Raw genomic sequence first — 11,049 nt, 5'->3', positions numbered from 1 at the left:
CGTATACATCAGAACAAGCAACAGAATTTATGGTCTGATAAAAGCCACGAAATCTTTTGAGTCTCACCAAGGCTCCACCATTCAACAGTTAAAACAATTGGAACTTACCATGCGTCGCGAATTGAACCAAAGATTACACGCGCCAACGCTTATTCAATATCACAAGCACCAACGCATTCCCAGAGGCCTAAGACTTGCGATTAAACCCCTTCTGTTTCGATTACAACACAACAAAAGCTTCATGAACAATGCTCTTTAGACCTCATTTTACTTATTGTAGAAGAATTATCAAAAACCATAAAAGAACTAGAAGAAGAAATCTTAAATCTACAGAGAGATCTGTCTAAACGAATGGAGGCAGAAGAGTGGGCAAACGAATTGGAAGTAATCAATAACTAATTGGAAAGTTATGAAAAAGATTTACAAGAGAGAAAACTCAGAAAATTTAAGCGTGATACCATAGACTACCGTCTGAATGAAGTATATACATGGGCAGAAATGTACGCGCAACGCCACCCAGCACTTAAAAAACAATTTACTTCATCGGATGAAAGCGTAGTATCGGATGGAGATATCTCAACTTCCAGGGCACCTATTCAAAGAAAAGTAACAACGGGCACATCCAGTGATTCAGCCACCACATCTTCAACACCTCAAGCTTAACTTCAACTGAGATTTTTTTAGGACAGGGTCAACAACCAACGAAGCCGCCCGATCCAACATCCAAACAAAGTGGAAACCAACAAAAATCAGGAGAGGAAAAACCAAAAGAAAAACCAAACCCAATCTACGGAGCGTGAGAACATAGTAATTAATATCTCATCAACACTGCTTACAAACCAACAAATAAAAGTTCTAAACAAAGGAACGTCATTCGTCCCTACATACCAATCCAATCTAGCAGAAACTGAAATTGCACTGTACAAGTTTCTGAGAAACATTTGATTAAGACATTTTTTCTCCAATGTCATTACTGACCATGAACAATCGCAGCCAAAGGAATACTTGGAATTTAAACCCAAAAGCACATTTGTTGCTCCTGTATCCCATAAAACCATTGATTTGTTTGAAAAACTGGTTCTTCTTGATATTCACAAACTGGATTTTCGATTAAAAAAACACCCAATTTTTCTAAGCAAGAGAAAAATATACTGCAACAATTGGCTAATCAGGAAGAATTCACTTTTCAGCGAGCAGATAAAGGGGGATCTCTCATTGTAATGGATACAAAACACTACAACACCAAGGTCAAGGAACATCTAGCCGATGAAACCACATATCTACATCTGGACAAAGATCCAACACAGGAGATCAGCAAAACTCTTGAAAAAATCTTACTACATGCAAGAGAAACGGATTGGATATCAAGCAAAACAGAACAATTTTTAACCAAACAAAATCCGAAGAGGCCACATATGTACATGTTACCCAAAGTACACAAACATTTGTATGATCCTCCCTTCAGACCCATCGTCTCAGGTGTTGGGTCCCTCTTTGAACCATTGGGTAAATACATAGACTTTTTTCTCCAAAAATGTGTCTTACCTTGAAAAACTAACATCAAAGACACTACAGATTTTCTTAACCATCTGAATAATCTGGATCTCTCGAACAGCCAGGAATGGATAATGTGCACAATCGATGTTACTGCTTTGTATACGTCGATCCCTTTAAGAGAAGGAATTGAAGCAACGGAATGGGCCCTTTTACAACTAGAAGACCTAGGTGCCAATAAGATCCTGATACTTGAACTTCTAACATTCTGTCTTCAACACAGCTACTTCAGATTCAAAGAAGATTTCTATCTACAAATCAGTGGAACTAGTATGGGATTCGGGCGAGCCCAAACTTACGCTAACATCTTTATGGCTCAATTTGAGGAACTATATATTCTGTCCGAGATCAAATGGCAAGAACATCTCATATTGTACAAAAGATTCATTGACAATATCTTTCTAATTTGGAACGCCTCACAACAAGCTTTGGAACAAAACATACAAAAACTGAATGAAAGAAACCCAAGGATCAAATTTACACATTCAATCAGTTAGACAGAGATATCGTTTCTGGATGTAAAAATAACCAAGAGATCAATGGAGCTATCAACTAAAACATTTGTAAAACCAACTGATCGAAACACTTTACTATATCAAAGTTTCCATTCTCCAAAATTGATTGAAAATCTGCCTTTTTCACAGATGATACGAAGCAAAAGAATTTGCTCCACACCAGAAGCTCATGAAGAGGATATACAAAGACTGAAAAGGAGGTTCATGGAACGAGGTTACCCCTCGAAATGCATAGAAAAAGCAGAAACTCGAGTCAAAACCAGCAACCGGGAAACTTTGTTAAAGAGCAAAAACAAACTGGCAACCACCAACCGCAGTGTATTTGTATCTAAGTTTTCCACTAAAGCTATAAACATTAGAAAAATCACAAAAAAAATGGGAATTACTCCAAATCGATGAAGACTTTAACAACATATTTCAGTTAAAAACCATCTTTGCGTATACAAGAAGTCGAAATTTATAAGAACAACTTAATATTACCACAAGACCCAGTAATACAAACAACAAAGGGATGCGTAAATGCAATAATTGTATACATTGCAACAATGTTATGCAACAAGACTTCGTAACCCATCCAAGAACAGGAGAAAAAATAAGTCTGAAATTCACAGCAGATTGCAATTCCAATTTTGTAATTTATTGCATAAAATGCCCTTGCGGATTAATGTACATAGGAAAAACGGAAAGAAAACTTAAAACAAGAATAGGTGAGCACAAAAGTATGATATGCAACCAAAACACAAATTCTAATTTGGCAGCTCACTGGATAACTCACAAACACAACATCTCTCAAGTTTGTTTTATGGTTGTGGAAAAGATTGAAATGACAGAAGGGTCAGACAGTCGCAAAATCTTATCCCAAAGGGAAGTCATGTTAATTAAAAAGTTCCAAACCATGGAACCTATGGGGCTAAATGATAAACTGGATTTAGGATGCTTTCTATGAAATGCCTCTGAATTTGATATTGAATTATGCAAAGTACACTGTTTATATTGTTATTTTTTTTTTCAAATCTTTATTTCGATCAAATTATCATAAAAGATATACAATAAAGACATCATTTAAAATTTTAAAAAGAAAATATTAAAAGGATAATAACAATGTATCAAAACAAGGGATTTTCAGGAATCTCCTGCCAACTTTACGTATCGGGATCTGACATGCCACATCGCTGTTAAGAATTTAGCCAGAGCAAACACCATTGGCGGGGATAAGTCTGTTTTTAAAACTCTGAATGCAGGAAGGAATGTTCTGAATCCCAGATTCCTGAGCAATGGGACCAACCAGTATCGTCTGCTTTTGTGGTAGGCTGACAGAAGAAGATGACATGTACTTCGTTCTCCCTAGTCTGGGCACAAGCAGGGCACAGCTCAGAAGAAGACTGTCCCGCCCATGCTTTGGTAAAGGTCTTTAGTGGGAGAGTCCCATACCTCCATTGCAGGAAAAGTTTTCTTGTTAAAACAGGAGCCATACCATCCAGCACCCTTTTAAAGTTATATGAGTCTTTTATTACAATGAAACAGTGTGTGAGAGAACCCTCTTGCGTGCTGGCCAGGACCCGGGTAAGCATTTTCCCATAATATGTTCTGGAAAGCACTTTCCTTGGAATCCTGGTGGTTGTGCTTTCTGGGTGGAACCACAGTTCTGGTATTCCGAGTGTCTCACATGTTGTCTTAATGTAATTTAGCCAAGGAGTCTTGGTGGCATTGGGTAGAGTTAAAAATTCCTGAAGCTCTGATCGATAAGAGATGAGATCTTGACTACTCCAAATGTGATGCCAAAATGTCAAAGGTTTAAGCCCTAGTTCTTCTGTGATGGGCCTCAGAGCCAGGTCCAGTGGGAGGGCGGTCAGCTGCCTTATGAATTTGTTTTCCGTCACCTGCAGGTTAGAGGATGGGGTGTAACCCCACATCTCTCCCCCGTAGGTTACAGCACCCCGCGCCTGTGTTTTATAAATTTGGATGGCTGGGGTCAGGGGGCGGAAGATTGACTTGGACGCAATTCTCATGATGCCCCCCGCCTTCTGGGCCAGCTTCATGTTGGCTTTAATCTGGTGATCCCCCCCACGTCAAGTTTTGATTTAGAGTTAACCCTAAATACTCTATGGTGTAAACCCTTTCCAGTCGCACTGAACCTAGTAGGGGATTTGGACGCTTTGGAAGCTTGGGATTTAAGATCAAAAATTAGTTTTTTGGGGGGTTGATTTCGAGGCCCCTTTCTGTGCAGAAGTCCTGGAAGTTGTGGAGAAGTGTGGCTCACGGTGTAGAGCAGGCAGACCCGGAAGCTGAGGTCAGACCCGGGACCAGGGTTCAATTCCCGACGCGGCAGGGTCTTGAGCTCAAAATGTCCACGGACTCGATAATTCTCGCTTCGGTGCCTGCTCTAATCATGGGTTCCCACTCTGCAACTCTGGGCATTAAGCTTGCTTAATCTCCACAACGGCCCCCTGCGGCGGGATGCCTGGCTTTCACCCTGGGGATGCCCTGTAGGGGCTATCTCACAGGGAAAAGCCAGGACGGGTTCCCAAGGCAAGCGCCGGGAAACCTCCGGGTAGCTGTGCGCTCAATAAATGCAATAATAAAGCCGTTGAGCACTCTCTGTATGCCCATTGGCGTTTTGGACAGCAGCAGGGTGCGTCCGCAAACATAATGGCGGGCACCCTGCTGCCAGTCAGTTTTGGGGCATCGGTATTGGCAATCCCTGTCAGGTGTGCAATTACCCCATTCACAAAGAGGCAGAACAGGGTGGGTGCAAGCACGCAACCCTGCCTCACCCCTCTGCGAACGGGGAATCTTTCAGTCAGCTTCCCACTTCTCCCACATCTGACCCTTGCGAAGTTGTTATGGTGTAATTTGATCAGAATTGCAAGGATGTCTTTCGGGACGCCTAGTTCTACCATTACCTCCCACAATTTTGCTCTTGGCACTAAATTGAAGGCGGCACGTAGGTCTACAAAGACCGTGTACAGGGTGCCGCCCTCGATGAGTGCCCTCCTCCAATATATTAGATGTAATCTAAATATTTGGTCAATTGTGGAGACACCCCTCCTGAATCCTGCCTGATACGGGCTGAGAGTGTCCGTCTCCTCCAGCCAGTTCTACAGGCGATCCAGTATTAATCTACCAAAAAGCTTCTGTGAGACATCGATGAGGCTTATGGGACGATAGTTGGCTGGGAGCAGAGGGGATCCCTTTTTAAATATTGGGACCACCTCTGCACCCAGCCAAGTATCGGGAATCTCCATACCCTCATTAAATATCAACAGGAGATACGGTGCCCATATCTCTGGTTCCTGCTTAAAAAGATCTCCAGGGACCCCGTCCAACCCTGGTGCTTTCCCTCCTGCCAGCCCCGCAATTGCTGCACGGACTTCTTTTTCCGTAAACGGTTCAACCTCCTGACTACTCAAAATAATGCAATCAACATTGCTTTGAGACATATCCTCCATTGCGTATAGGGATTGGTAATGCTCCTGCCAGAGGCCGGGGGCAATGTTAGGTTCAATCGCAGAGGGGAGATCCTCTGACCCATGATTAACCAGTCGCCAGAATTTACGTGAATCTTTGTTGGCCAATGCCCCAGAGAGATCTTCCCAATACTTTTGATCCCATTCGGCCTTAGCATTTGCCAACAATATCCTATAGGCCCGTCTTTTCGCTTGTATTATCTCACGGGATCCACACGCCTTTATTGCAGATAGGAGTTCCCGTTTTGAATCCCGGCATTTGGCACTATACCAGGATTTTTTGTTTAACCCACTGGTTTTGGCTGGTGCTTTAGAGAATAAGTCTAGCTCCAGAGTGTTTATTAGTTCTTTATGGGTTTGCCCCAATAATTCTATGTTCACTCGATCATCTAATTTATCGGCAAGACCAAATGCCTTTTCAAGCACTGGAGTAATTCTGGCGTAGATCCTGGATATCTTGACACCATTTGTGGCCAGCTTCCCCCACCTCACTCTCCTCCTGTTATTCTCTAGGAGTAGCCCAGTAGTTACATTTTGGTTATTCGAGCCCATATCCTCTATGCCAGGAATGGTATATTCGAGTTCGAGGGCATTGTGGTCACTGTCCTCTCTACTCAGTACCCTGAAATCTATTATTCGTGGCCAGCATGATAATTGAACTAGGATATAATCCAGTCTAGATTCACTACCTGGGTTGTTAAAAGTACATTTACTTGGGTTGTCAGATTTTGTGCGCCCATTACATGCTCTTAGACCGTAGTTAAGGGTCAGTGCAGTTATCTGTAATGCAAGGGGTGTCCAGGCTCTTGGTGGGGGGGCCACCGTGTCTGGTATCAGCCAGCTGGCATCCTCCTCTAGGGAAGATCCACCAAGGACGCCAGGGAGTGGCTCATAGCGGGAATTGAATTCTCCTGCTATCATCTGTGGGAGATCCCTTGTGATGTCGCTCAGAAAAGCTGAGAGATCTTCAATCGTTTTCGATTCACCTGATGTAGCCACGGGTCTCGAATAGACGTTTATGACCAGCAATTTAGCCGAGTTTGGCCATTCTAACATGATGGGTAATATGTCCTCAGAATCCTCAACTAAACACCTAGCCTTACAGCCCAAGTGGGAGGCAATCAAAGTTGCCAACCCTCCTGACGGACGTCCCCTTCCCCCCCATGTTGCTTTTTTTGAAAATACTTCAAAACCCGGACAAGTGAATTCTTCTCTTGCCCAGGTTTCCTGAAAAAGGCAAATGCTTTTTGAGCTGATGAATGACAGCCACTCTGGGCATTCCATTTTTATTACTGATGCCAGCTATGTTCCATGAAATTATGTTAAACACAGCAGATCTTGGGGGTGGTAACTCAATACTAGAAAGGTTGTTCTCTGTGGGGGCGAGATTGAGGTTTGCCATTAGGCTTGGTGGCAATTCACCCTGTTCAGCCTCTAGGTTGCTAATATTATCCCCTGCCTCAGCTGTGCGGTTAGCGGGATCTTGGGAGTGGTTAAATGAGTCAGGAGCAGTTTTTAATTCTATTTGTGATTGGGTTTGGTCCCAGGTGGTGGGTCTATCCTCACTCTGATCTATTATAGCAAGCTGATCCACCACCCTGGCATCGCAATCCACCAGTCAATCAACCATTTCTAGGCTGCTATACCTGTTCGAAGTTGGAAAATAGACTGGGTGGTGCATTCTGTGTGGGCCAGGGACTCCTCTCGGTCTACCGCCCCATCCCCCTCTCCTTCTTGTATTATACTCCCAACCCTCGCCCTCTCCATATGACGGTGAGTATTCAGGGAACGTATTCTTGTGGTAGTAAGGCTCCCTCCTTCCTGCACTATTATTCCCCAACTCTCCCAATAACTCCTGATAGTACCCCCATCTAGGATCTTCTGATAGGTAGATACTTGATGGGTAGAAGAATGAGAGGGGGAGAGCCTGGATTAAGTTCCCTTGATCGTCAGGGGCCCAACAGCAAATGTACGAGGCTGTCCTTGGTTCCCTAAAACTGACCACAATGCAATCACCCCTAGTTGTCTTTCTCAGGTTCCCCACCCAGGCGACGCGTCTCACCAGGAGTACGTCGCCAGTTGTTCCTTGCGGGAGGGGTCTGTATATGGACAGCCAGTTAATAACTTTGTTTTTGAGAGAGGCTGTCGTCTCAATGGAATTGGGGGATAGTTCGGGCACAGCCATCAAGATCACTGTGTAGGGGGACGCCTCAGGTGGTAGATTTACAGGTTTGATTTTCCAAGAATTAATCTGTGTGTTATCTGGGGGCCCCATATCACTCTTAGCTTTATCTGGGGGATTGGGCTTATCTTTAGGTTTAGTGGATGTATTTAATAGTGTGGGTACGGGTGCCTGAGTTTGTGCGGGTGGTTGGGTTTGTGTGGACGGTATGATTTTAGTTGCACTAACAGGGGTTTGCGGAGCCTTATTATGATTAGGCTTAGATTTTGTATTTTGGGGGATGGGTAAACCAGTTTCCTTCATCAAGGTTGTGCGCTCTGTGCTCTTTTTAGGGATACTGTCTGACCCTTCTTTGGTACCCTTGGTTTCTAACTTGAGACTGTCTGCCAGCTGGACTGTTGATTTTTCTATATTGACTAGCCTTGCTTCTATCTTTATCAGCCAGGCTTCCAAGGGGCTTAGGAGTGACCTAATAAGTGAGCCTATATCCGCAAGAGTAATGTCCTCATTCGTGGAATCTATAGAAATATTAGTGGGGTAAACGGGGGTGTCTACAGGTAGAGTAGCAGTTGTTTGAGTGTCCACGATATTGATGGGTTGTTGCACTAAAGTGTTACCGCCAAAACTAGCAGTATCACTCACAGGTTTAGGCTGAGATGCTTTTAACTTGCTGCCACCTTTAGTTTGCCCCCCTTTCTTCTTTTTTTGAATAGCTCCCTCCCTTACTCCCTCTGTAGATCAGGGGGATTCTCGCTAGTGCCCGGGGTGGCCAGGTCCTTACTAGCGGATAATAATGGGACAGATGATATTTGAACAGTCGGTAAGTTCATGAGGCTCATATCCTCAAGGTCATTTAAGCCCTCCATAGTGAGGTCTGGATTAGTGATAGACTGGTTTGTCTCTAGGCCCTTTTCAGTAGTACTGTGAGGTTCTGGCCTTCCTTCAGGAGTTTTAGCCAGAGCCATTGGCCCCATTGATGATCTCCTCATCCAGTCGATTTCTTGGGAGATACGTCTTTCAAGCACGGAGATTTCGTCTATCAATAATGAGCCAGCTTTAACAAAATAGTTGTCAATAGTACCTTTGGGAACTCCGGCTCCAGCCAGTGCGGATTTACTTCTGATTTCCCTGGTGGTCATCGTGAAGTCTGGATAGGCCGAGTCCGGGGGAAGTGGGACAATGGTCTTTGCCCGACCAGGGGATTTGGCCCGGGCCCAGTCTCTCCGGTCCTCGAAAGGCCTCAAACGGCCCGCCCTTTGCCCGAGCTTCGCTACGCGCTTCGTACCGCGTGCGCGGGTTTGCGTCAGTTTATAAACGTGTACGTTGGGGGTGTGGCTACCGGGGAGAGCGGGCCAGGTGTGTCTAATTGGCCTTGCAGGGACTCCTGGCCAATGGAGCCCCTGCCCTTCACGCTCGCAGCCCCGTTGAGCCAACACAGCCCACGCTCGCTTTCTCCGTGAAGCGGGACCCACGGAGCGGGTCCGGCGAACAGTGACAGGAGAGACAGGAGATAGGATGTTGCGCTGAGCAGAAAGGCAGAGTCGATGCAGGTCAAGGATGCGTCTGTCCCAGCACTCGGAACAGAGCGCAAGCAGGTCCCACCAGTTGTGCAGAGGAACGCTGCTGATATTGAATTATGCAAAGTACACTGCTTATATTGTTATTGGTTATATGACTCCAAACACGGCTATGAACAATCACACATTTTCTTTGTACATCCACATACACATACAACAAACTTTATCAGGTACACCTATATCTATTCGATTTTTATCGTTACAGAAAAAAATTAAGCACAAGTGTCTCGGGCCCAATTAACACAGTTTGGTAAAAGGTAATGTTTAAACTCCTCCATAAAACTATAGTGTATTTTATTGGAGCTCCTTTTACTACCTATTGATTAGTAATAGTGTTTGACCTTCTGGTGCCCCCATTTTCGAGTACACTATTTTTCGTGTGATGTACCTTACTGAGGACATTTTCTTATCATCTCTCCACTTTTCTAAACTTCCAATCAGTTCATCATTCGGCATTCTAACATGGCCGTCGGAACCTTAAGCTGTTTCTTCAAGCCACTTTCTATGTTTAATGTTTTAGTCAAACATACGTAGCACATCAATATATAATACAAACGCGAGAACGGTTTGAATTAACCGTACACTCGGAAACCAGCCGTCAAACCGACTCACGAAAAGGATAATCATCCGCGAGAATATTTATGGTAAGCTTTCTTCTTGAAAGCGTCAGATGGTCTGCATACGCTATTAATGCATAATCTCCCATAGTTCCGTTTCTAATACTAGTTTTGTTTTCCGTTTCCAATAGATACGCCGCTGCCCGTTACGAAGTGCAGGTAATGACACGCATACCCTAAGGCAGTTAGGTTAGCGACTGTGTAAACCCGTTAACACACTACAATGGTTTCTTATTTCATTTCCCTCATTTTCCACTAGAATATTCACCCGGACGAGCTTTTCACACGCAGAGGTGTACACATTTAAACTTCAGCAAAACATTGTGAGTGTTTCATGATGGTATAATTCAATGGCATGTAACAATGTACTCTCAAAGCAGGGTTTATTGACAATTGTTTAGTCATTTATACGTGTGTCGCCATGATGTAACAGGAACCTATGTTAGAGACGATTTTCTGAATCATTGTATGAACTGAAGAACTTTATGGTTATTTTTTAGTCAATTTAAGTGTAATGTTCAGTTTACATGGTAGTTTGGAACTTTACACATAAGATAAGAGCGGTGCACTCAGAATTGAGTAGTGGCTTATTTGTAAAATGTAAAAATGAAGAATACAGAAAGTTACAATTTATTTATACATGTGATTTCTTGCAGTGGCGCCTGACGAAGGGACAAGGGTCCCGAAATGCATCGGGGCAATCTATTCAACGATCGTCGAAATGTGAATTATTGTTTGTATGATGTTTAAATACAACAAATGTATTTGCAGATCAATTGAGATGTTAAAATGAAATATATGTACATGCAAAAGTGATTATCTACAGTTTATGGGTAGTCTAAACAATGGTTAAAAATAAATGTAAGAATCAAGTAAAACTTGAAATCATTGTGTAACAGAACGTTATTCAAATAACCAGAAAAGGTGGAAATATTTAATTTAAAGCTGTGCGTTCGGCAGGGTCGTGATACTTCTTTCATGCACCATTCCTCTAAAATAATTCTTATAATCTCAGGGACAGGCAGCCCTCAGTCACCGAGCAGCACGCTAAAGGAGGACTATAATTTCGCTTAAATTTTACAACGTAGCAAACACTGATAAATAGGAGTGCCAAGGGCCAACTTTAACTTTTGTTAA

The sequence above is a fragment of the Lissotriton vulgaris genome, chromosome 4_1 (assembly GCF_964263255.1).
Source record: "Lissotriton vulgaris chromosome 4_1, aLisVul1.2, whole genome shotgun sequence".
NCBI classification, from domain to species: domain Eukaryota; kingdom Metazoa; phylum Chordata; class Amphibia; order Caudata; family Salamandridae; genus Lissotriton; species Lissotriton vulgaris.
Note: the sequence above shows the minus strand (reverse complement) of the source record.